This window comes from Furipterus horrens, unplaced genomic scaffold, assembly GCF_987537825.1.
Source record: "Furipterus horrens unplaced genomic scaffold, mFurHor1.1.pri manual_scaffold_11, whole genome shotgun sequence".
NCBI classification, from domain to species: Eukaryota; Metazoa; Chordata; class Mammalia; order Chiroptera; family Furipteridae; genus Furipterus; species Furipterus horrens.
This window is the reverse complement of record NW_028327181.1, coordinates 87,681,228-87,704,409: the sequence shown is the minus strand read 5'-3', so window position 1 is coordinate 87,704,409 and position 23,182 is coordinate 87,681,228. Positions and strand designations below refer to the sequence as shown.

The 23,182-nt window shown below is 39.9% G+C and overlaps 1 long non-coding RNA gene across 1 annotated transcript; it reads left to right on the top strand.

Moving 5' to 3' along the window:
- Window positions 1–2,996: 2,996 nt before the first annotated feature.
- On the top strand, window positions 2,997–14,374 carry LOC149998750 (uncharacterized). Its single transcript, XR_016507247.1, has 3 exons — window positions 2,997–3,027; window positions 3,660–3,740; window positions 14,318–14,374. It is a non-coding gene; the product is annotated as an uncharacterized LOC149998750 (long non-coding RNA).
- Window positions 14,375–23,182: the final 8,808 nt, after the last annotated feature.

Here is a 23,182-nt window from a genome sequence, read left to right as displayed (position 1 = left end):
TAGATAATCTTTACAATTTCTTCCAGCAATAAAATGCTACAATTCTGTAAGTGTGGATAGGGCTCCCAGCCTATCTTGAGCATTTATTATCTTCAATGCATTTTCAATTTTTTAATCATATAGACAAGATATAGGTAGGGAATTGTCTCCAGCTATAGAGGAAAAGTGGTAATAATGTCTTAGTACTTATACACACCCATATGAACCTTGTTATATAAGTGTTCATATATCATCTGCCTGTATTTACATTTAATTTAGGGCCCATGGATCAAATAGAGCCTAAGGTATGTTTCCATACAGCCCATAAGTTAAGAATACTTTTTACACTTTTAAAGGGCTGTAAACAAAAAAAAACAAAAAAAAGGAAAGAAAAGAAAGAAGCGAAGAAGAATATGCGAGACAGACTGTCTGTGGCCTGCAAGGCCTAAAATATTTACTGTCTGCCTTTACAGAAAAGGTTTTAAAATGTTAATTTAGTAAAATGAGAAGCATTCAGGTTAACGTCAAATTGTCTCCTAAAGGACAAGAAAATATAGAACACTTACATTAATTTGAATGCTATTAACCCAGAAATTTTCAATAATTTAATCTAAATTAGATTAACATTTACATATCAAATGTTTAACTAAGTAGATGAACTATGTAAACAGTATTGTTATGAACATGTTAAGTTACCAGGAGAGCAGATTTGGTGTTCAGGATTTCAATGTTTAAAATGATGGTTAAGTGGTATACTTAGAAATGTCTACACCAAATAAGCATATCAGAAATGCCCCTAACTTCATTAATTACAAAATAAAGATCTCTCCAGCCTCCTTGCCAAGGGAGAAACGCTTGCCTAGTGATTCCGTTTACTTAGAGATAAGGAGATGTCCTTTGCTATAAGAACTCAATTCTTATTTTTTGTCCATGGCATTCAGAGATGTGTATGTCATTAATTTTTTGAAGGTAATTAATGATGCTTTTTAGCAAATAGATGACTTTTGCAAATATAGAAGGCTTAAGGGAAGTGGGTAGAAAGAGCCTCATGAGGCACTAAAAACAGTCCTTTGAATTATGAAACTTTTCAAGCCTCAGGGCATAAGCACTTTTGAATTGGTCTTCTGGGGTATCTCGCCATCTGGGTTCCAAACCTTACAAACAGGAGGAAGACAAATGAGGTAACTAACCGCTCAATAGATTAGGTCATTCATCCCCTCTGCTGTGAAATACTTTGTAAGCTAATTATTCCATGCCGGCCTAAGTATGCCCATTCATTAAAAAAGGCCAACCAACAAACAAGCTAAGAAAGAGCATGCCAAGCACTGTCGCTAGTATTGTAGGCGCAAATATGGGTAAGACATGGCTTCTGCCCTCTGGTAACTCATGATCTCACAGGGAAAATGAACGTGCAAGCTCCTACCACAATGCACTAGTACTAAACAGAAGACAGTGCTGCAGAGGCGCATAGAGGGAGCCATAAAATAATAAAACCACATTTCCTTTACAACACTTATTTTTCTCCCTCTACTCCCCAGCTCTTTGTTTATTTTATAAATACTTGAGTTTACATATGTTCAGGTGCCACTTTTAAACATGGTAGACAGTGCAGGTGAGCAAGACCTCATCCATCCTTTCAAGGAGTTTATGCTCAGAGGAAATAGGATGCAAGAATAACTGTATCAAAAAGAAGAAATGGAGATGGGCAATGAGAAGTATGAATTGGTTTTGGAACACAGCAGAGGGAAAAGACACTTGAAGTTGGATCAGCAAAGATGTTACTAGAGCAATGCTGTTTGAAGACGACCTTGAAGGGCCCTTAGGGATCATCACACAGACATCTCGGATGGAATAATCTTGCAAAAGGAGCATAGGGAAAGGCAAAATACAGGAAAAATACCTTGAGTACCTGTGGAGTACAGCTAGGAAGAACAGAATATTAGAGCCAGATCTTCTAGGGCTTTGAAGGCCAAGCCAAGGATAACATGCCAGGCTACCATGTTATCACACCTGTGCTGTAGGGCAAACTTTCGCCTGCAACAGAATCACTTGAAGAGCCCGTTAAAGCTCAAGCTCCACCCCCACAGTTACTGATTCAGTCGGTTCAGAGTAGGGCTTGGATTTTGCATCTTCAATAAGTTCCCAAGTGATGCTGGCCGGTACTGGAGAACCACTTCCAGAGTGTTAATCTGGTGACTGTGTGCAGGATGGATTAGAAAGGGAGAGACTAGAAATGGAAACACCAGTGAGAAGACAGTTATACTCATCTAGGTGAACACTGAGGGACTAAGCTGGAATCAATGGAAATAAGAGTAACTATAGACAAGAATGGGTGTTTTCAAATAAAAATCCAGTACCATTTTGGTTTTTTGTTTTCCCACCACCGTACAACTGAAGCAATTAAATTCATGGGTTATTAAAGCAACGTAAAATAAAAAATGAATTTCTGCTAAAACAATAGGAAGTATCGTTCTGAATTAGTTCAAAGTTCTGAATTTTAAAAAGTAGCAACTTTCTTTTCAGTTATGTGAAAAGAGATCTTTTATTTCTTCTGGTATTGAATTGGCCGAGAAAAACAGAACTAAGCCAGGAAGGTGTGTAAGTGTGAGGCTATTTCTTTTTCATACTAGAAATTTGTAATTAAATATAAAGATAAAAGCTTTCAGCTCATAATTTAAATTTGATGAGGCCACGAAATGTCATCTAATCAATTCTTCTCTCAGAAAAGATTATCTTCAAAATTTATCAAGATCTATAGTTGTATATTTTCTTTATAAAGATCATGAGGGTGAGATTGTTCAGGGAGTTGAGGGCAGGTTTACGAGCTCTGGAAGGTTCAAATCCCAATTCCTAAGGTTTAGAGTTTAGACTAAAGCTACGTATTCAATATTATCATTCCAACCTCTACCAATTATTTCTACTATTTAGGTATCTAATAGCTAATTCAGGGAATATTTCTCCTTTCCTTTTTTCTAGAGATTTATCTGGCAATAATATAAAATCTATTGGTAAGAATTCTTTTCAAGAGATGCCTTTCCTGGAAACTCTGTAAGTTATAACTATAACTTCATTATGTCTAGAATTTTTATAAAACTTAATTGTAAATCTCTTTGTTATTTCTTTTGAAGTAAGATTAAAATTGTATTAGTAGAAAGCTACTAAAGTTATGTAGCAAGTCGTTTTTGTCTCTAGCCCAGACTAGTGTGAGAATTATCTCACAGATCGGAATGACACATTCTACAGCAGTGATTCTCAGCCAAGGTGGTTTTGCACCCAGGTGACACTTGGCAATGTCCAAAGACATTCTTAGTTGCCACGATTGTAGATATGCTACTGGCATGTAGTGGGCAGAGGCCGGAGTTGTTCAACATCCTACAGCGCACAGGACAGCCCCTGTAACAAAGAATTATCTAGCCCAAAATGTTAAGTTATGTAACCCTGTGCTAGAGAAATAAAGACCACTTAATGCAAGTTTTTTTCAAGTACTTACTGTTTTGTATCTAATGCACTGCATGTGTACGCATGAAAGCCTAGCTCATATGAGATATCTCCCACAGTGAGATTTATTTAATGCATAGAGGGAGTATTGAGGTTGTTTTATCATATATAAATTAGAATCACTGCCAAAAGATCTGAATTTTTTTTATTTTTTTGTTTTTTGCTTGTGTCTTCTTTTGAAGAAATCTTGGTGGCAATTCAATCAGAGAACTGAGCCCCGGGACATTTCAAACCTGGCATGGAATGAGGTTTTTACACACCTTGTAAGTGAAATAGAAGATAAATACATGTAAAAAGCTATGGGTAAACACATGATCCAGTGATTGGTGAGCTGGGTGTAAGCCCAGTTTGAACTCTGGGAAGTATGGCTTAAGAGCCATTCATTCTTCTCAAATGAGGAAACTAAGGTACAAAGAGGCCAAGGACTTGTCGGACTCATACGCAGGCTCCGCTTTCCCCAGCACTGACCTTCGGCGGGGGCGATAAAAGGCAGCAAGCAAGTATCATTCAAAGTAGCATCGTCCTGGCTATCCCAGCGGTGCTGCTGCTCTGACTTGTGAATGGTCCTTGAAATTCCACTTCTGAATTGAACTTAGATTCCTGCTCATGTGCAAAGTTTCTGACTGCGTAAATGTATGGAACATAGGACTGAAAGAGTTTCAGCTTAGCTCAGAGTTCTCCTCAACCATGGGTCTCTTAAACAATAAAGCAGGAAGTCTTCCTAAAAACCTGCCACAGGGCACATCTCTCCTCAATAACCCAGAATGTTATCTTTTTGAGAAAGTATGTAACTCTGAAGCGAATTGTCTGTGGCAATGGGAACCTTTGAGGTATGGGAAAATATGCTATTTATGTTAAGGTGTGCTGTGAAAAAATAGTCATAAAGAAAATACATCGCTGTAGCCTAATTCCAATTTCTTTCCTGACCACTCGTCAGTGGGAAGTGTGGGTTTTATCCCCTCGCAGCTCAAAAATTCTGTGATTTCTCAGTGATACGAGCAAAGCAGAATGCATATGTTCAGGGTCCTGAACAGGATTTTGAACTTATGGTGAAGATTGTCCCCTCCACCTGCCTTTGAAAAGACTGTCTTACCGTCTTATGGTTCAGAAATCCAATTTCCCACAGTTTCGGGTTAGATGCAGGTGTTCAGGGTGTGTCTGGCGCTGGACTGACAGTTCCTGCAGGTGTCTCATCTGTAGCAGCCTTCCTTTTCCCTGTTTAGTTTGCTGATCCCTAACTTGGGGAAAGAAGACTGAGGGTCAGTTTTCCTTTGGCGCGCGCATCAGAGCAGCAGGCTTCTGGGGTCCTCCCACCCAGAGGTCTCGGTAGTATGAGTACGATGTCATAAAGTCACCAGCTTTGCCAAGCATTGTGTAACACGGAGAGTTTCTTATAAGAACCTGAGTTTCACTATAGTTAGGAAGGCAGCACAGGAAGAAAAAAGGTTTCCTGGGCGCCATGCCCACTGTGTATCAGCACTGTCCTAAGTGCTGGGGGTACAAGGAAGAATTGGGCAGGGACTTTATCCCCAAGAAACTTTGATACTGGAAGGAGGAAGACGGATGTTGTTGGGAAGAACATAGGAGACCCACGCCAGCATCTCTGCAGCAGGGTAACGGGAGAGGAGGGAGACTAAGTGGGAAGTGGGGGGTGGGTTAGAAGAGATTCGTCATCCAGGAGGCACCAGCCTGCAGTTCTTCAGTTTCTGGGTTCATCTTAAACGACAAGAAAAGGTGTTAGAAATAAAAATACTCCTGTGATTTGCATAGAGCTGTACTGCTAGAATTAATTCACAGTTATTTTCAAAAGCTTGTCGCAATGCCATTAGTGTGTTCTGGAGGCTGGGCTCCTTTGTTTGGGGCCAAATCTTTGTTAGGGACAAGGCTAATTTGCTTCAGGAAACATCTGCCACAATAAGGTGTAAACTAAATTGCATCTTTTTCCAAAGGCAACTTGCCCAGGGAAGATGCCACCCCTCAAGTTGAGTCATTTGATCGTCTATACAATGTATTACTGGTGTTTTTATACGTTGAAACGATACTTTTCTCTGCATTAAACAAGTTTGTGACAAGTTTGAGGTAGACTTATCATGAACTGAATGAAACTTAAGCTTCAGAGCTCTTCACTTGCATGGGTGCCTTTCAAAGTTTTAGGAGGCGCACTAACAATTTTCATATTTCTAGTTTGGCATGTTTGTATTTGGATTTCCCAGAACAAATGATGCTCAAGCTCCACAAAATCTTGATTCACCCCTGGGGTTCAGGTAATTATAATTCAGTAAGTTTCTTGAATGAAGTCTTTTTTATTTTTAAGTATATTTTATTGATTATGTTGTTACCGTAGTCCCAATTTTTTTCCCTTTTGCTCCCCTCTGCCCGGTACCCTCGCTTGCCCCAGTAATCCCACCCCCTTAGTTCATGTCCATGGATCTTGCATATAAGATCTTTGGTTTCACCATTTCCTATATTATTCTAAACTTTGCCCTGTCTATTTTGTACCAACCAATTATACTTCTTAATCCCTGCACCATTTCCCCATTTCTACTTCTTCCCCATCCCAGCTGATAACCCTCCAAATTATCCCCGTACCTATGATTCTGTTCCTATTCTGGTTTGCTTAGTTGAATTTTGTTTTTATTGTTTAGATTCAGTTGTTGATAGTTGTGAGTTTGTTGTCATTTTAATGTTCATAGTTTTGATCTTCTTTTTCTTAAATAAGTCCCTTTAACATTTCATATCATAATGGCTTGGTGATGATGAACTCCTTTAGCTTTATCTTTTCTGGGGAGCACTTTATCTGCCCTTCCATTCTAAGTGATAGCTTCGCTGGATAGAGGAATCTAGGTTGTAGGTCCTTGCCTTTCATCACATTGAATACTTCTTGCCAGTCCCTTCCTTCCTGCCAAGTTTCTTTTGAGAAATCAACAGATAGTCTTATAGGCACCCCTTTGTAGATAACTACTTTTCTCTTGCTGCTCTTTAGTTTCTCTCTTTATCTTTCACCTTTGGCATTTTGATTATGATGTGTCTCGGTGTGGTCCTCTTTGGGTCTAGCTTGTTTGGGACTGTTTGTGCTTCCTGGACTTGTATGTCTATTTCCTTTGCCAAACTTGGGAAGTTTTCCTTCATTATATTTTCACATAAGCTTTCAATTTCTTGCTCTTGCTCTCCTGGCACCCCTATGGTTCAGATGTTGGCACGTTTAAAGTTGTCCCAGAGGTTCCTCAGCCTCTCCTCATTTTTTTCAATTCTTGTTTCCTCATTCTGTACTGGTTGACTGATGTTTCTTCCCTGTGTTCCAAATCATTGATTTGAACCCCGATTTCCTTCCCTTCAGCATTGGTTTTGTGTGGATTTTCCTTCATTTCACTTAGCATAGCCTTCACTTCTTCCCTTATGCATTTGCCGTACACAAGAATGTCTGTCAAGCCTGTGAGCATCTTTATCACCAGCGTTTTGAACTCTGCATCTGCTAGGTTGGCTATCTCCTCATCTCTTAGGCTGGCTATCTCCTCATCGCTTATTTCTTCCACTGGAGCCTTGATCCGTTCCCCCTTTTGAGCCATACTTCTCTGTCTCCTCATCTTGACAGGCTCCTGTGTTTGTTTGCCTCTGTGTCTTAGATAGAGCTGTTGCTCCTGTTTGTTGCAAGGGGTGGAGCCTGAGGTATTCATCAGTACAGGGAGACCCGTTTCACCACGTTGTGATGCTGTATGTGGGGGAGGGGACAGAGAGGGAACAATGCCGCTTGCTCAGCACCTGCCCCTTTTCCAGGCACTTCTCCCACTTCTGTATGGGACTGGCGCCTCTCTAGCTGTTGCCCTGCCCATTGTGCCCTCAGTGAGTGGGCCTGCAGTCATTCTAGGACAGTGGGGGCCCTTTAAACAAGCAGGCTCTGCTGAGAGACCAGCAGTTTCTTCCTCCACTCCAACCCCCACCGGTTTGCACAGTCAGAAGCAATGAGGTTTGATTTTCCCTGGTGCCGGGACCCTGAGCTGTGCAGTCTGGCCGGGAGCGCTCCCCAGGTGTCCCTCCCTGCTTTTTGAAATGTGTGACTGCGCTTTCTGCCGGCCTGCTGCTGCCACTGCTGTTGCTGCTGCTGCTGCCACCACCACACTGCGTCCTCTCCGCCCCAGCTCCACCCCTCCTACCTGTCTGGATGAGTATTTCTTCTTTATATCTTTGTTTGTTGGACTTCCATGCAGCTTGATTTTCTGCAACTTCTGGTTGTCTCTAGTTTTGAGGTAGTTGTAGTCCTTCTTAGTTGTGGAGAGAGATGCAGGGTGTCTGTCTAGGACTCCATCTTGGCCGCAAGTCGTTGAATGAAGTCATAATATTACTGTTAAACACTCAATGCACTGAGCCACACCAGCCATGGCTGATGGCTTGTTTTAAAAAATTCTTTTAGCCCTGGCTGGTGTGGCTCAGTGCACTGAGCGCCGGCTTGTGAACCAAAGTGTTGCCGGTTCGAATCCCTGTCAGGGCACAAACTTGGGTTGCAGGCCAAGTCCCCAGTAAGTGGCACACAAGAAGCAACCACACAGTGATGTTTCTCTCCCCCTCATTCTCCCTCCCTTCCCCTCTCTTTAAAAGTAAAATAAAATACTTTAAAAAATGCTTTTATCTCACTTCAGTGATTCTAACGATACAAGCTCCATGATTTTAGAAAACAAAGGACTCTATAATGCAGAAAGGCTGTACCTCATCCAGGTAGAGCGCATTCACATTCTGGCTTGTCCGTGGTACCTCCATATTGTGCCAAGATCATAGGCACTGAGAGGATCTGAGAGGAAAATCCAAGCCTTATCCCTGTTGAATTATTGACCCCACTCTTGAGAATATCAGTGAGGTAAGTCAGGCCACACGCTGAAGGCAAATTGAGCATTGATCACAGAGACACCCTAATGCTCCCCTTGTCTACTAACCTTGATTGGGTTCCTTTAGATAGCTGTGGGCAACTAAAGGATGCCCTTTTTGGTATGGACTGGAATCTTGGCAGCTTATTCTTGGGTTCTGAAAGGCATAAACAAGACACTAAAAATAGCAGTGAGGAATCTGTCCTTTAGGATCATCCAGGGGGGGTCGTTTTATTTGTAATAGTACAAAGGTTTTGAGATTGTCAAACCCAGCAGCTTACGATGATACGTCTCTTTTTCCAACTGCATCTTAGTCTTCTCATTTATAAGAAGATATTTTCTTTCTCTCAAAAGCATAGTAATTCATCCTCTGCCCCATGTTTCTTTAACACTTACATTTATTAGGTGCTTATTATGTTTCAGGCAGTATACTTGGTACTTTTAATTATGATACAAGTAAGATATCGTGACTAAAGTTCTTAGAATAGTGCTTTCCACACAGTAAATGCTCATCACGTGTTACCTCAGGCTGTATCTCATTTTCCCAACAGCTCTTGTGATGCAGGTATCATTATTCCCATTGGAACTCAGAGATGTTAAACAACTTACCTAGGCTTACACTGTTAATAAGTGGTAGAGCCACTTATGAGCTTTGCAAGGAATTTGCTATTCCTTTTGGCCATTATGAATAATGCTACTATGACAGTCCCATACCTAGGAATGTGTTTCTGTGGACATGTTTTTAATTCTCTTGGGTGCATACCTGGGAGTGAATTGCTGAGTCATATAGCAATTATACGTTTACCTTTTTTGAGGAAGTGCCAAACTGTTGTACACAGTGTCTTCACCATTTTGTATTCCCACCAACAGTGTGTGAGGATTTCAACTTCTCCACATCCTTGCCAGCGTTTGTTACTGTCTGTCTGTCTGGTTATAGCCATCTGAGTGAATGTAAGGTAATATCTCACGGTATTTTTGATTTGTATTTGCCTGCTGACTTCAGACATTAAGCATCTTTTCATGTGCTTATTGGCCATTTGTATATCGTTTTTGGAGAAATGTCTCTTTAAATCTTTTGTCCATCTTAAAATTTGGTTATTATCTTTTTAATGAGTTGTAAGAGATCTTTACATATTCTGGATATTCTAAATATGAGCCTTTATCAAAGATACGAGTTGCAAATATTTTCTCCCATTCTTTGAGTGGTGTTTTCAGTTTTTTTAATATGTTTTATTGATTTTACTGTTACAGTTCTCCCAATTACTTTTCCTCTGCTTCCCTCCACCCTGTGACCCCCCTCCCTCCAGTTGTACCCCCCACTTAGTCCATGCCCATTAGTTGGGAATATAGTTCTTCTCAACATCTTCCTGTCTACTCCACTCCCTCCTACTATGCGTCTTAATTCCTGCATCATCTCCCTCCCTTTCCCCCCTTCCCCCCCTTCCCCCTTTCCGCTGACCTCCCCCCATAATGTTCCCCATACCTATCATTCTTTTCCCGCTCTCATTGCCTACTTAGTTTGCCTTTGTTTTGATTCCCTAGCTTCTGTTGTTGGTTGTTGTGATACAATTTTCATTTTAATGTTCATAGTTTTGATCCTCCTTCTCCTAAACAAGTCCCTTTAGCATCTCATATAACAGTGGTTTGGATCTCATGAACTCCTTCAGTTTTACTTTGTCCTGGAAGCACTTTCTCTGCCCTTTCATTCTGAATGAGAGCTTCACTGGATAGAGTAATCTTGGTTGTAGGATTTTGCTTTTCATTTCTTTGAATATTTCTTGCCAGTCTCTTCTCGCCCTCAGAGTTCCTTTTGAGAAATCAGCTGATAGTCTAATTGGGACCCCTTTGTACATAATTCTCTTCTTCTCTCTTGCTGCTCTTGCTGCTTTTAAGACTCTCTCTTTATCTTTAATTTTTGACATTTTGATTATAATGTGTCTTGGTGTGGTTCTTCCAGAGTCCAGTTTTTTTGGAACTCTCTGTGCTTCCTGGACCTGTAAGTCTGTTTCCTTCCCCAAGTTAGGGAAGTTCTGCTTCATTATTTTTTCACATAATTTTTCAATTTCTAGTTTTTCTTCACCTTCTGGCAATCCTATAATTCAGATGTTTGCTCTCTTATAGCTGTCCCAGAGGTTTCTGAGCTCCTCCTCATTTTCCTCACTTTTTGTTTCCTCTTTCTGCATTTGTTGACTGTTTGTTCTGATTTGTTGATTTGATCCCTGGTTTTCCTTCCCTCGCCACTTGTTTCATATGTGTCTTCATTCATTTCAGCAGGACTAGCCTTCATTCCTTCCCCATCTTGATTAAATCCCGCTGTTATTTCTGTAAGCTGTCTTATAACTATAGCTCTGAACTGAGCCTCAGAAATGTTATCTATCAGTTCGTCCGTTAATTCATGTATTTGCTTTCTAGTCAGCTGCATGATTGAGATCTCTATCATTAACCCTGCCATCTTGGCAGGTTTTTGCTCCCTGGGCGGGGCTGTCACACCTTCTATGCTATAGGGGGTGGAGCCCCGTGCATTTGTCACTACCAGGCAACCTTTCTCACCACACTGCGGTGCTTTGCATGGGGGCAGGGGTGCAAGATGGATTCCTGCCGTTCTCTCTCCACTGAGAGACCGGGAGCCTCCTCCTCCGTCCCCACGCCCTCTGGGCCTCACAGTCCGAGGCAATGGGGTCTGCCTTCCCTGGCATTGGAATCATGAGCTGACGGGTTTGGTCTGCAGCCAGGGGTGCTCCCAGGTGCTTCTTGCCTCCCCTTAAATACGGGTGTCTGTGCTTACTGCAGTCCCTCCGCCCATCGCTGTAGCTGCTGCCACCAGCACAGCTTGACCTCTCCGCCCATGCTTCGCCTCTCCTACCTCTTCAGTCGAGCACCATTTGTTTATAACTTCATACCTTGGACTTTCATGTAGCTTTATTTTCTGGAACTTCTGGTTATTTCTGGTTTTGTGGTAGTTATAGTCCTTCTTAGTTGTGGAGGGAGACGGAGCATATCAGTCTAGGCCTCCATCTTGGCGGGAAGTCTGTGTTTTCATTTTCTTGATAGTGTCCTTTGAGGCACAAAATTTTTTTCATTTTTATAAAGTCTAATTTATCTATTTTTCCTTTGGTTGTGCTTTTAGTATCATATCTAAGAAACTGTTGGTCTAATCAAGGTCATAGACATTTATCCCTTGTTTTCTCCTAAGGATGTTACAACTTTAGCTCTTACATTAAGGTATTTGATTTATTTTGAGTTAATTTGTACATATGGTGTGTGAAGTGTAGGCAGAGTCCAACTTCATTATTTTGCATGGGGATACACAGTTGTCCCAGCACCATTTGAAAAGACGGTTCTTTCCACATTGAATAGCTTTGGCACCCTTGTGGGAACTCAATAGACAACACATGTGAGGGTTCATTTCCGGACTGTCAACCCTGTTCCATTGATTGCTATGTCTAGCCTTATGCCAGTCCCACACTGTGATTGCTGTGGCTCTGAATTAGGTTTTGAAACCAGGATGTGTGTGTCCTTCCACATTGTTCCTCTTTATCAAGATCGTTTTAGCTATTCTTGGTCCCTTGAATTGTCATATGATTTTAAAAATCGCTTGTCAATTTCTGGAAAGAAGTCAGTTGAAATTTTAATAGAGATTGCATTGAAACCATAAATTGATTTCGGGAGGAGGGTCATTTTAACAGTATCATCTTCCAATGCCAAACACATCATGTCTTTCCATTTGTTTACATCTTTTAAAAGTTTCTCTACACAATGTTTTGTAGTTTTTAGTATGTGAGTCATACACTTCTTTGGGTATTTCATTCTTTTTGATGCTGTTATAGCTGGAGTTTTTTTCTTTATTTCATTTCTGGATTATTCATTCCTAGTGTATAGAAATACAGCTAATTTTTGCATATTGGTCTTGTATCCTGCAACCTTGTTGAACTCATTTATTAGCTCTAATAGTTCTTTCCTAGATTCTCAGGAATGTGTCCCATGGTCTTCCAATTTCCTGAGCATATTTTGAAGCCCTTCAGAGTTTTTATGGATATCTCATTTCTCAGCTTTGATTTTTAAGCTTTTTTGTTAGGCTCTCTCTCTTTTTTTTTTTTTTAAATTTGCACCAACTGTTATCTGTTGCCTCAGCGGCTGCCCTCTTAAAACATTTACCTGCAATTGTTTTCACAAAATTGCCCCTGAGGAGAGAGGCTTTTGGCGCTACCCAGCTCTCAGTCACGTCAAAGACAAACCTTTTAAGTGAGTCTTCAGGGAACTACCAGACAGTTCTTTGGGAATGAGATTGTATTCCATTCTGTTCCCTGTGGTACTGGGCATGTGGGCTGTTTTTCAATGTTACCCATGGGATGGAGAGGAAAGCTCTAAGAAGAATTAAAACAACACAGATCATTGATCTTACAGAAACCAATCACTTTTCTTGAATAAGTGTTCCCTGGATTCCTGCAAGCGTGCTGGTTAAATTTTCAGTTTAAAAACAATTTAATCTTTTTTTTTCCAGTTGTATTTTTTGTTGCTTTTGTAGAAATGAATTTTCAGGTGTCCTTACTTCATAATTTTTACTAATTTGCCTACAACATGGTTTTAAACTTGACTATACGTTAGTTAAATACTTAATCGTGGGGGATGATTAGGAAACAGAAATAAAAACAGAAAATGTAATTTATCATTGAGGGTCTCCCAGATGGGTACATGAAATTTGAAAATCTATTTCTTTATTTAGTGGTCTCACAAGTAAGGTTAAATTACAAGTTATTTTAAACCCCTTTTCTTCATAGAAGTTAAACAGGCTTTGGAGTCAGAACTGGGTTCAATGCCACCTCTGCTTCTTACTAGCTTGATGACCTAGGACAAGCAATACAACCTCTCTGTGCCTCAGTTTTCTCATTTGTAAAATGGGGTAATAATAATATTTATCAGTAAGATTATTGTGAGGGTTACACTAACGATTCTTGAGAAGAGTTAACCTAAAAACAGACTTTCTTTTCTTTCTTATTTTTGTCTGTTTTGCTTGTTTTAAAGAGTCAAGAATAAAATTTATTTCAGCATTTGAAATACAAAATTTTGTCAAAAAACACATTTGTTCATTTTATTGAGATGTAGTTAAAATGTTATTTATTTATTAAACAAGCATTTATTAAATACCTAGAAAATTTTAGGCACTAACAGTCCAAGAAATTGACAAGTAAACAGGTGATTACATGAAATGTAAGGAAGCTTGTGGTATAAGAATACACATGGGAGTATGTGATGAGAGTGTGGTTTTCACCAGTTCCTCTTAAGATTTATCCCTTCTTTGGCTCTAAAACCAAGGAGTTGGTCCTATTTTTATTTTTAACTGGGTGGTTTAAACTGGAATTTAAAAAACTTTCTGTAGATGAAGAAAAGCAACTTGAATTATGGAGGATGCCACAATAAGTATTTTCTGTAGAGCAACAGTTTCCTGTCAGCATAGTCACCTCTAGGGTTTTCCATCTGAAAGTTCTTTGGCATACTTTTTTCTTTGCTATCCGCTTATTTCTTCTTCTTCTTCTTCTTCTTCTTCTCCTTCTCCTTCTCCTTCTCCTCCTTCTCCTTCTCCTTCTCCTTCTCCTTCTCCTCCTTCTCCTTCTCCTTCTCCTTCTCCTTCTCCTCCTTCTCCTTCTCCTTCTCCTTCTCCTTCTCCTTCTCCTTCTCCTTCTCCTTCTCCTTCTCCTTCTCCTTCTCCTTCTCCTTCTCCTTCTTCTTCTTCTTCTTCTTCTTCTTCTTCTTCTTCTTCTTCTTCTTCTTCTTCTTCTTCCACGTTCTCTTCCCCACTTTATCATTTAGAGACCTGGGTAGCTCCCCAACAAAGAGTGTTTTACAGATTCTCTGGGTGATCTATTAGTAAAGACAGAAAATAATATTTTTTTAACCTTCTAGTTTTGTACCAATAAAATGAATATAAACTTTCGGGGCAATTATTGAAAATGCAGATAATTTTTATTCTATTGCATTTTTTTCAGAATCCTCAGCCATAACCCTTTGAGAAGTCTTGATGATCCCTATCTTTTTAATTTGCCAGCATTAAAATATGTGTAAGTATTGCGACAATCTCTTGGTTCGTGAGATGATTTCTGCTCCTTTCTACTTTCGTCAAAGAGTTAGCATTTTGCATTTTGACTAAAAAGTCATAATTTAAATTATAACTGGTTTATTGCATAAAAGTTATTGGCACAGTAGCCCTGGCTGGTGTGGCTCAGTGGATTGAGCGCTGGCCTGTGAACCAAAGTGCAGCCAGCTCTCTTCCCAGTCAGGGCACGTGCCTGGGTTGAGGGCCAGGTACCCTGTTGGGGAAGCATGAGAGGCAGCCACACATTGATGTTTCTCTCCCTTTCTTCCCCTCTCTCTAAAAATAAATTTAAAAATATTTTTAAAAATAAAAAATAAATAAAATATCTTTCCCTATTGAAAAAAAACAAAGTTATTGGCGCAGAAAAATGATTAAGAGAGAAAGCAGGTGGACAAGGCAGCCAGCAGAGAAAGGGAGCGGTGTTAAAGAACACACACTGATATGTAACTTGAGAAGCATGTAGAAACACCATTGATCTCAGAAAGGAAAAAGGAATAACTTGTACATTATGTATTTTTTAAAGAGTAATGAAGTGGTGGATGCTACTGAGAATTAGAAGTAGAATAATGGCTAAAAAAAAGTAGATTGTACTGTTCACCGACATCATTAATTTGATGATGCAAATAAATTTAAATTTCTTCAAGAAGAGCTCTCTGAAATTATTATCCACAGCAAGTAAACTTTCGAGCTGGCTTGACAGAGAAGCCAAAACTGAAGTAAGCAGATATTAAGTGCCCTTTCAAGTACAGAATTTTGTCTTTGGGTTCATTTGATGCATGTTTGGACTTTCTCCTTCAGAGACCTGGGGAAAACAGATGTGTCACTCACCACAGTTGAGCGCATCCTCGCGCTAAACACTAATTTGGAAAAACTGTAAGTTGATTTTTCTTATATTTATTTTCACTTAGTTGTTCTTTTAGGAGGTTTGCCTTATTATTTTCTTAAGTCAGATTCTTATTTAATAAAATTCACTATTTTAAAGTATACAGTTCAGTGAGTTTTGAGAAATGTGTATTTATGTGCCACCATGCTATTTGAGATACAGAATACTTTCATCATACCTAAAAGGCTCCTCATGATTTTTTGCACTCAGTTCCTCCTCCCACCATTAGTCCCTGGCAAGTACCAATTTGATTTTTGTCACGATAGTCTTGCCTTTTCCAGAGTCTCTTATCAATGAAATCATGTAAAGTGTAGCCTTTTGTGTTGGCTTCTTTCAGTTAGCATAATCCTTTTGGAATTCATTCATGTTATTGCATCTATGAGTAGTTCATTGCTTTTTATTGCCGTGTAATTTTCCAGTTGTGTGAAGATACCAGTCTGTTTAAGCGGTCATCAGTTAATGGATGTTTGCGTTGTTTCTACTTTTTTTTGGCCCTTCCGTTCTAAATGATAGCTTTGCTGGATAGAGTAATCTTGGTTTCGGTCCTTGTTTCTCATCACTTTGAATACTTCTTGCCAGTCCCTTCTTGCCTGCAAAGTATCTTCTGAGAAATCAGCTGATAGGCTTAAAGGAACTCCTCTGTAGGTAACTCTCTGCTTTTTTCTTGCAGCTTTTAAGATTCTCTCTCTACCTTTACCATTTAGCATTTTAATGATGGCGTATCTTGGTGTGGTCCTCTTTGGGTCCGACTTATTTGGGACTCTCTGTGCTTCCCGGACTTGTATGTCTATTTCCTTTGCCAGATTAGGGAAGTTTACTTTCATTATTTTTTCAAATAGACTTCCTTGCTCTTCCTCTTCTGCTTCTGGCATCCCTATGATTCGGATGTTGGTACTTTTGGAGGTGTCCCAGAGTTTTCTTATTCTCTCCTCATTTTTTTAACTTCCATATTTCTTCATTCTCTTCTGGATGACTGTTGATTTCTTCCTTATGTTCCAAATCATTGATTTGCACCCTGGCTTCCTTCCCTTCACTGTTGATTCCCTGTGGATTTTTCTTTATTCCACTTAGTGTAGCCTTCCTTTCTTCCCTTATGCTTTTGCAGTACTCAGTGAGTTCTCTGAGCATCCTTATCAGCAGTGTTTTTGAAATCTGCATCAGATAGGTTGGCTATCTCCATTTTGTTTAGTTCTTTTCCTGGAGTTTTGTTCTGTTCTTTCATTTGGGCCATATTCCTTTGTTTCCTCAACCAGGCAGCCTCCCTGTGTTTGTTTCTGTGTACGAGGTAGAGCTGCTTTGACTCCCTGTCTTAGCACATCTGTTAAGTTGTATGGGGTGGAGCTTTGGGTGTTTGCCAGGGCGGGGCAACCCGTTTCACCACTCTGTGGCTCTGTTTGTGGAGGAGGGGTCAGAGAGAGGACAATGCCACTGCCTGGCTTCTGGAGGCTTGCTCGGCACTCACCCTGCTTCCAGTCACTTCACCCACTGGCACCCCTCTAGCTGTTGCACTGGTGGTGGTTCCCAGAGTGGGTGGGTTTGAGTGCATTCTAGAACTGTGGGGGCCCTCTAAGCAGACTTGCTTGAGTGACAAGTGGTTTCTTCCGCCACCCCAACCCACACTGGTTTTTATAGCCAGAAGGTATTATGCTTTATTTTTCTGGTGTTGGCGCCCTGGGCTGTGTGGTCTGGCCTTGGATTGGGATCACTCGATCTTTATGCACCACACATGAATGTAGGACTGCCTGTTCTGCCAGCCATTGGTGCTTCCTCACCAGCACCACACAGTGTCCTTTCCGCCCCGGCTCCATCCCTCATACCCGTCTGGACGAATATGGCTCCTTTAAATCATTGGTTGTCGGACTTCCATGCAGTTCGATTTTCTGACCGTTCTGGGTGTTTTTTGTTTTGAGGATAGTTGTGATATTTCTTATGCTCGTGCAAGGGGCTGCTGAAGCATGTCTGCCTATACCTGCAACTTGACTGAAGTCCTTTCTCTGGTTTCTTAAGATGGAAGCTGCAGAAGCTGAGTATTGCTTTAGCAACATCCCACGTGTTGACATCTCATGTTTTCTGTTTCAGTCAGTTCAAAATAGTTTCTAATCTCCCTTATGAATTTTTTCTTTGACCCATAGGGTTATTCAGAAGCATGTTTTTTAGTTGTCAAAACTGTGGACTTTTTTTTTATAGATCTGTTAATTTCTGATTTACTTTCACTGTTGTTAGAGAACGTATATTGAATTACTAAAATCCTTTTTAAATTATTGAAACTGACTTTATAGCCAGTAAGTTCTGGTAATAGGCCAGAATATGGTCTATTTTGGCAAATCTTATGCATCCACTTGAAAAAAGTGTACATCCTGCTGATTTGGGGAGGAGTGTCTTACACACATCATGTAGGTGGATAGTGTTCTTCTAGTCTTCTATATCCTTGTTGATTTTCTATCTACTTGCTCTATCAATCACTGAAAGAAAAATGTTAAAGTATCCAATTATAAGTGTGGATTTGTTCGTTTCTCCTGGTCATTCTCACTTTCCTTCATCTATGTTTAAGCTCTGTTATCAGGTGTATAAGTTTCTAGGTAATGTCTTCATTATTTGACATATTTATTTTGATGAAATATAGTCTCCTTCATCCCTGGTAATATGCTTTGACATTGACTTTGTCTTATGGAAATATCTCCACTCCAGCTTTCTTTTGGTTAGTGTTAGCATAGTATATTTTCTATCCTTTTAACCTATGTGTATCTTTCTATTGAAGTTGGTTCTTGTAGACACATAAAGATGGCTTTTCCTTTTTTTATCTAGTGTGATAACTGTGTTAGACCATTTCCAATTAATGTAATGATTGATGCAATTACATTGAAATCTACTGTCTTGCTATTTGTTTTTTATTTGTCCCATCTGTTTGCCTGTTGTTGTTTTCTTTTCATTTGTGCTTTTGGATTGAATACATTTGAGTATTTTGTTTTCTTTGTGGGCTAAAAAGCTATAGCTCAGATTTTGTTATTTCAGTGATTGCTTTATGGTTTATAGTATGCATCTTTACCTTCTCACAATCTCTCTTCCAATGATATTTTATGGTTTCATCAATGGTATAAGAACCTTGCAATAGTGTACTTCCATTTGTCCCTCCTGGCCTCTGTGCTGTTGCTTTCAATACACTTTACTTTTACTTACATTATAAACACCACACTATATTTTGTGTTTAAATAATCAATTATCTGTAAAGATACTTAAATAATAAGAAAAATCTTACATATTAACCTAAGTCATTACCAATTCAAGTGTCCTTCAGAATTTGTAATAATCTGTATTTCCATCTGGTAACAGTTTTCTTTTGCTGAAAACGACCTCCTTTAACATTTCTTACAGTGCAGATCTACTAGTGGAGAATTCTTTCAGCTTTTGGATGTCTGAGAGTATCTTGCTTTTGTTTTTGAAAGGTCATGGGTAGAGATGTCTAGCTTGATAGTTGTTGGGTCCCCTTCCCCACTTCACTACCTCAAATATATATATATATATTTTTTTTTTGCACTGGGAGTTTTGGCTTACATTATTGCCAACAAAAAAATCTACTGTAATTTTTATCTTTGTTCCTCTTATATAGTGGTTTTATTTTCCCCCTTGGATTGATTTTAATATTTTCTCTTTATTGCTGGTTTTGAGCAATTTGATTATGATGTGCTTCAGTATAGTTTTGGGCATAATTCTTGTGCATGGAGTTCACTGGCCTTCTTGGACATGTGAGTGTTTGGTGTTCACCAATGGGAACGATTTGGGGCTATTTATGCAGACTTTTATGTCTCCCCCCTTTCATGGACTCTAAGCACACATACATTAGGCCACCTGAAGTTGTTGCCCAGCTCCCTGTGGCTCTGTTCATCTTTGTTGTTGGTTGTTTCTCTTGGCGTTTCATTTTGTATAGTTTGTATTGCTACATTGTAAAGTCACCGGTCTTTTCTTCTTCTGCAGTGTCTAATACGCCAGTAACCCTACCCAGTGTCTTTTTCTTGTTCTTTTCGGGTTTTATATTTATGTAGGCATTTATTGCATCTTTCCCCCATTACCATTTATCCCCCCTCCAGTGTCTTTTTCATTTAGACACTGTAGTTTTTAATCTCCAGCTTCTTGGAGCAGGCACTATTCCTAACAGTGGGTGATATCCAGTTATTCTTCTCTCTGATCCTTTCATGTGGTTCTTTTCCTGGGCTCAAGCAACTCTTCACACACAGGCACCATCCAGTACCTTGTTGAATACTCAAGAGATCTCTCTGCATATCCCCAGAGTGCTTGTCTGTGTACTTCTTTTCTTTCCTAGTATTCTGCTTTGTGCATTCCAGTCACCTTGGTTTCCCCAACTCTCATATCCATTCCTTAGGGAGTTAACCAGTCTCTGTGGGTTTTTTTCTTCCTTACATCATGACCTGGAAGCTCAGAGCAGTAAGCTAGAACAATGCATCAGAGGGCTTACTTAATTTGTTTCCTGTCTCTTGGGAGTCACTGTCCTTCATTACCTGAATTTCAATTTCTTGAGAACTGTTGTTACATATATTTTGTCTGGTTTTTTAATTGTTTTAGGCAGGAGGTCAAATTGATCCCATCTTGGTCTAAAGCCAGTTATATTCTCCCCCCTGCCTCAATAATATTTTTTAAGTCTGTTTTGTTTTGATCCAGAATCTAATCAAAGATCAGGCATCGCATGTCTTGTCTTCGTTTCCTTTAATCTAAAATATTTATCTACCCTTTTTATTTTCTGTCTCTTATGACACTGGCATTTTGGATGTGTCTAAGATTGTTGTCTTATGAATTGTCCCATAGTCTGGATTTGTCTGTTTGCTCATGATTAGATTCAAAGTAAAATATTTTGGAAGGAATACTACATAAGTGATGTATCCTTTCTACCTCATCATTTTAAGTGGCTTATAATGCTAAATTTGATCTTTTGGTGAACATGGTATTTTCCAGATCCCTCCATTGTAAAGTTATTTTTTCCTTGGTAATTAATAAATAATCTGTTGAATGTTGCTTTAAGATCAGCGAACATTCTCCTCTCAACTTTTTACCCAATTGTGCCTCAGTAATAATTTGTGTCTGATCGATTACTACATTGGTGGTTACAAAGTGACACTCTTTTTCTAATTTTATTATTCCTACTACATTTATTAGCTGGAATTATTCTATAAATAATAGTTTACCTATTTTCTTTTTGAGTATTATTGTGAACTCATGGGCTCTTCTTTAAATTAATTATGTTATACCTTATTATCATTATTCTTTTGAATGTTCATATTGCCTAGATTTGCCCAATGCAATCTGCTACTATTTAACCACGTAATGTTTTTCTTTATGCCCAGAGTAACTTCTAATACATTTACCACTCACAATTAGGGATTTATAAGTTAGGGACTTATCCAGAGCCTTCTTAGAAGATTTCCCCCTCCTAGTGTACTCTCCACCCAAAGTGAGACTTCTGGGTTGGGAGAAGGAGATACATCTGAATTATAACTACAGATCAGTGTCACCGATTCTAGTGCCTATCACCTTTAGTCTAGGCATACCATACCCGCTGCCATTCTTACTCTTCTGTCCTCCCCTCTATTTATTGACAATATTCAAGAGAGCAAATGGCTGCCCTGGCTGGTGTGGCTCAGTGAGTTGGAGAGTCTTCCTGTAAACCAAAGGGTCGCGGGTTCCATTTCCAGCCAGCCTAGGGTTTCGCTGAGGGTCCCGGTTAGTTTCTCTCTCACATAGATGTTTCTCTCTCTCTCTCTCTCCCTCCCTTCCCTTCTCTCTAAAATCAATAAGCACATTCCCCAGTGAGGATTACCAAAAGAATAACCGATGGCCAGCTGATGCCCCCCAAACTGTTCAGGTGGGAAGACCCCACAACGCTTCTTTGCACAGCCCTCTGGTAGCCTCTGCCCACCTCTTCTACCTGCTCAAATAGCTTTTCTGCCAATAATTTAATTTTCTGCCTTTCCCTTTATAGGATCCTCCCTCATAATTTGGCCTGCTGCCTCTGCAAATTCAGAGAGAACATTGAGAGGGTCAGTCAGAGAGTGAAATTACACTGCCCCGCTGGCTGTCTGACACACACAACTTGTGGTGAGTCTGAATTGCCCAGTGGTAAATTCTTTCATTTTCATTTTATTTGTTTTAATTTTTGATTGATGATGATAAGTTGTTTTCCTTTGAAAATACCTTTCGAAGGTTCGTTGTTGTTGCTGTTTTTGTTTTTTTCTTTCTTTTTTAAAATTGTTGTTCTATTACAGTTGTCCCAGTGATGGTAAGTTTTTAAACAAATAAGGTCACCGTGTTATTTTTATTCATTCATCCAGAGTTTAACTCCCTATATTTCTGAGAATCGCTTCCTTGCTAAAAGTGAGACGCAGGAAAAAGAGAAAGGAAGGGGGCAGGGGATTAACAGCAATGAGCACACAGTGCGTGCGGTGCTCAGCTGGCGCTTTCCGTCCAAATGAGAACCTGTTGGTCAGTGGCACAGCCTGTAAACTGGCTCTGGATGCGTTAGGCCTCGTCTGTCCTTTGCCTCGTTGGACAGGTAGAGCTATGTTTTTATTTTGTTTGTTTTGCAATTTTATAAAAAGAGTACGAGTGACTGTATTTTATGAAAATTCTATTTGGGATCTGAATTTCTGGTTTTATTATCAGAAGCGACTACCAAATCCTTCTAATGGGTGGGAGGCCTCTTGTATTCTTAGACTGTCCAACTCTGAACTTGCTCTGAAGTGCACAGTTTTCTATCCACCAAACACTTGGGTGCTTTTAAGTATTTTTCTACAAATTAGGCTTATTCACACCATCTGATAACTTCCAAAATGTGCTTTCATGCCCAGATAGTGTGAATGTGGGTCTCTGGCAGTGATCTGGGGCACATCATAAATAATAACACTGTGCTACTTATATTAAGAGAGTGTGGCTCATTTTTCAAAAACAAATTTTTGGCCTATTATATTACTCTCTTCTACCCCAAAGGTGGGCAGAGCAGGCATTTTAATCTCCTTTAACAGGAGAGTAAAAACAAGGTTAGAGAGTGTTAAGTGCTGTCACCTAGTACTCAGATCTCTGGCTTTCCTTTTGGGGCTCCACAAGCTCCCCACTTTGGGACCCTCAACTCCTTCTCTGACCCTCAGCTTCCACAGCAATACTTTCATTATTCTGGAGTGGAAACCCAGTTGTACAATGATACACTTGACCTTCATGCAGTCAGAAGCTTTGGATGGTTCCCCAAGTAAAGCTGAAAATGTAAGAAAAGACATGAAAGGAAAGCAAAGCAGGCATCTGACAACAGTTGCCTTTTCCCTTCTGTATATTAGGACCCCAAAGTATTATTCCATAGATGTATTGAACATTCCACAGTGGCACACAACCTGCCAAGTCTCTTAACCCACATTCCAGATGCGTGCCTAAATTTAAGCGCAGAGCAAGAGTGGACATAGAGTTATTTTTCGGTATAGAGCCTTTTGTTCTGGGGGCAGGGATGTGTAGAAGCAATGACCAAAGTAATGCTTTGGTGGGTAAGTGGAGAAGGGCATGTCCAGATGAAGACCTGTTAGCCGTGGGTTTTAATCACGCTCACCTGTGATGGAGGCAAGAACACGAGCACACGAAGAGGCGGAGCGGGGAAGCCTCATGCTCCCTCTGCATCTGAGCAGGACAGGGTGGGGACCATGAACGTGAGGAATCGCAGTAGATCTGCAGCGAGTGTAACTGAGTGGGGTCTTCCAGCCTTGGTTTTTCTTCAGTACCTGGCAACTGGCCCTTGGGGATCAAGGGAATCATCCTAAATATGGTTACTCTATTTCATGCTGTGGAACGCCCTTTAAAAACATACCTTTTCTCCTTTTGTTGTGTTGC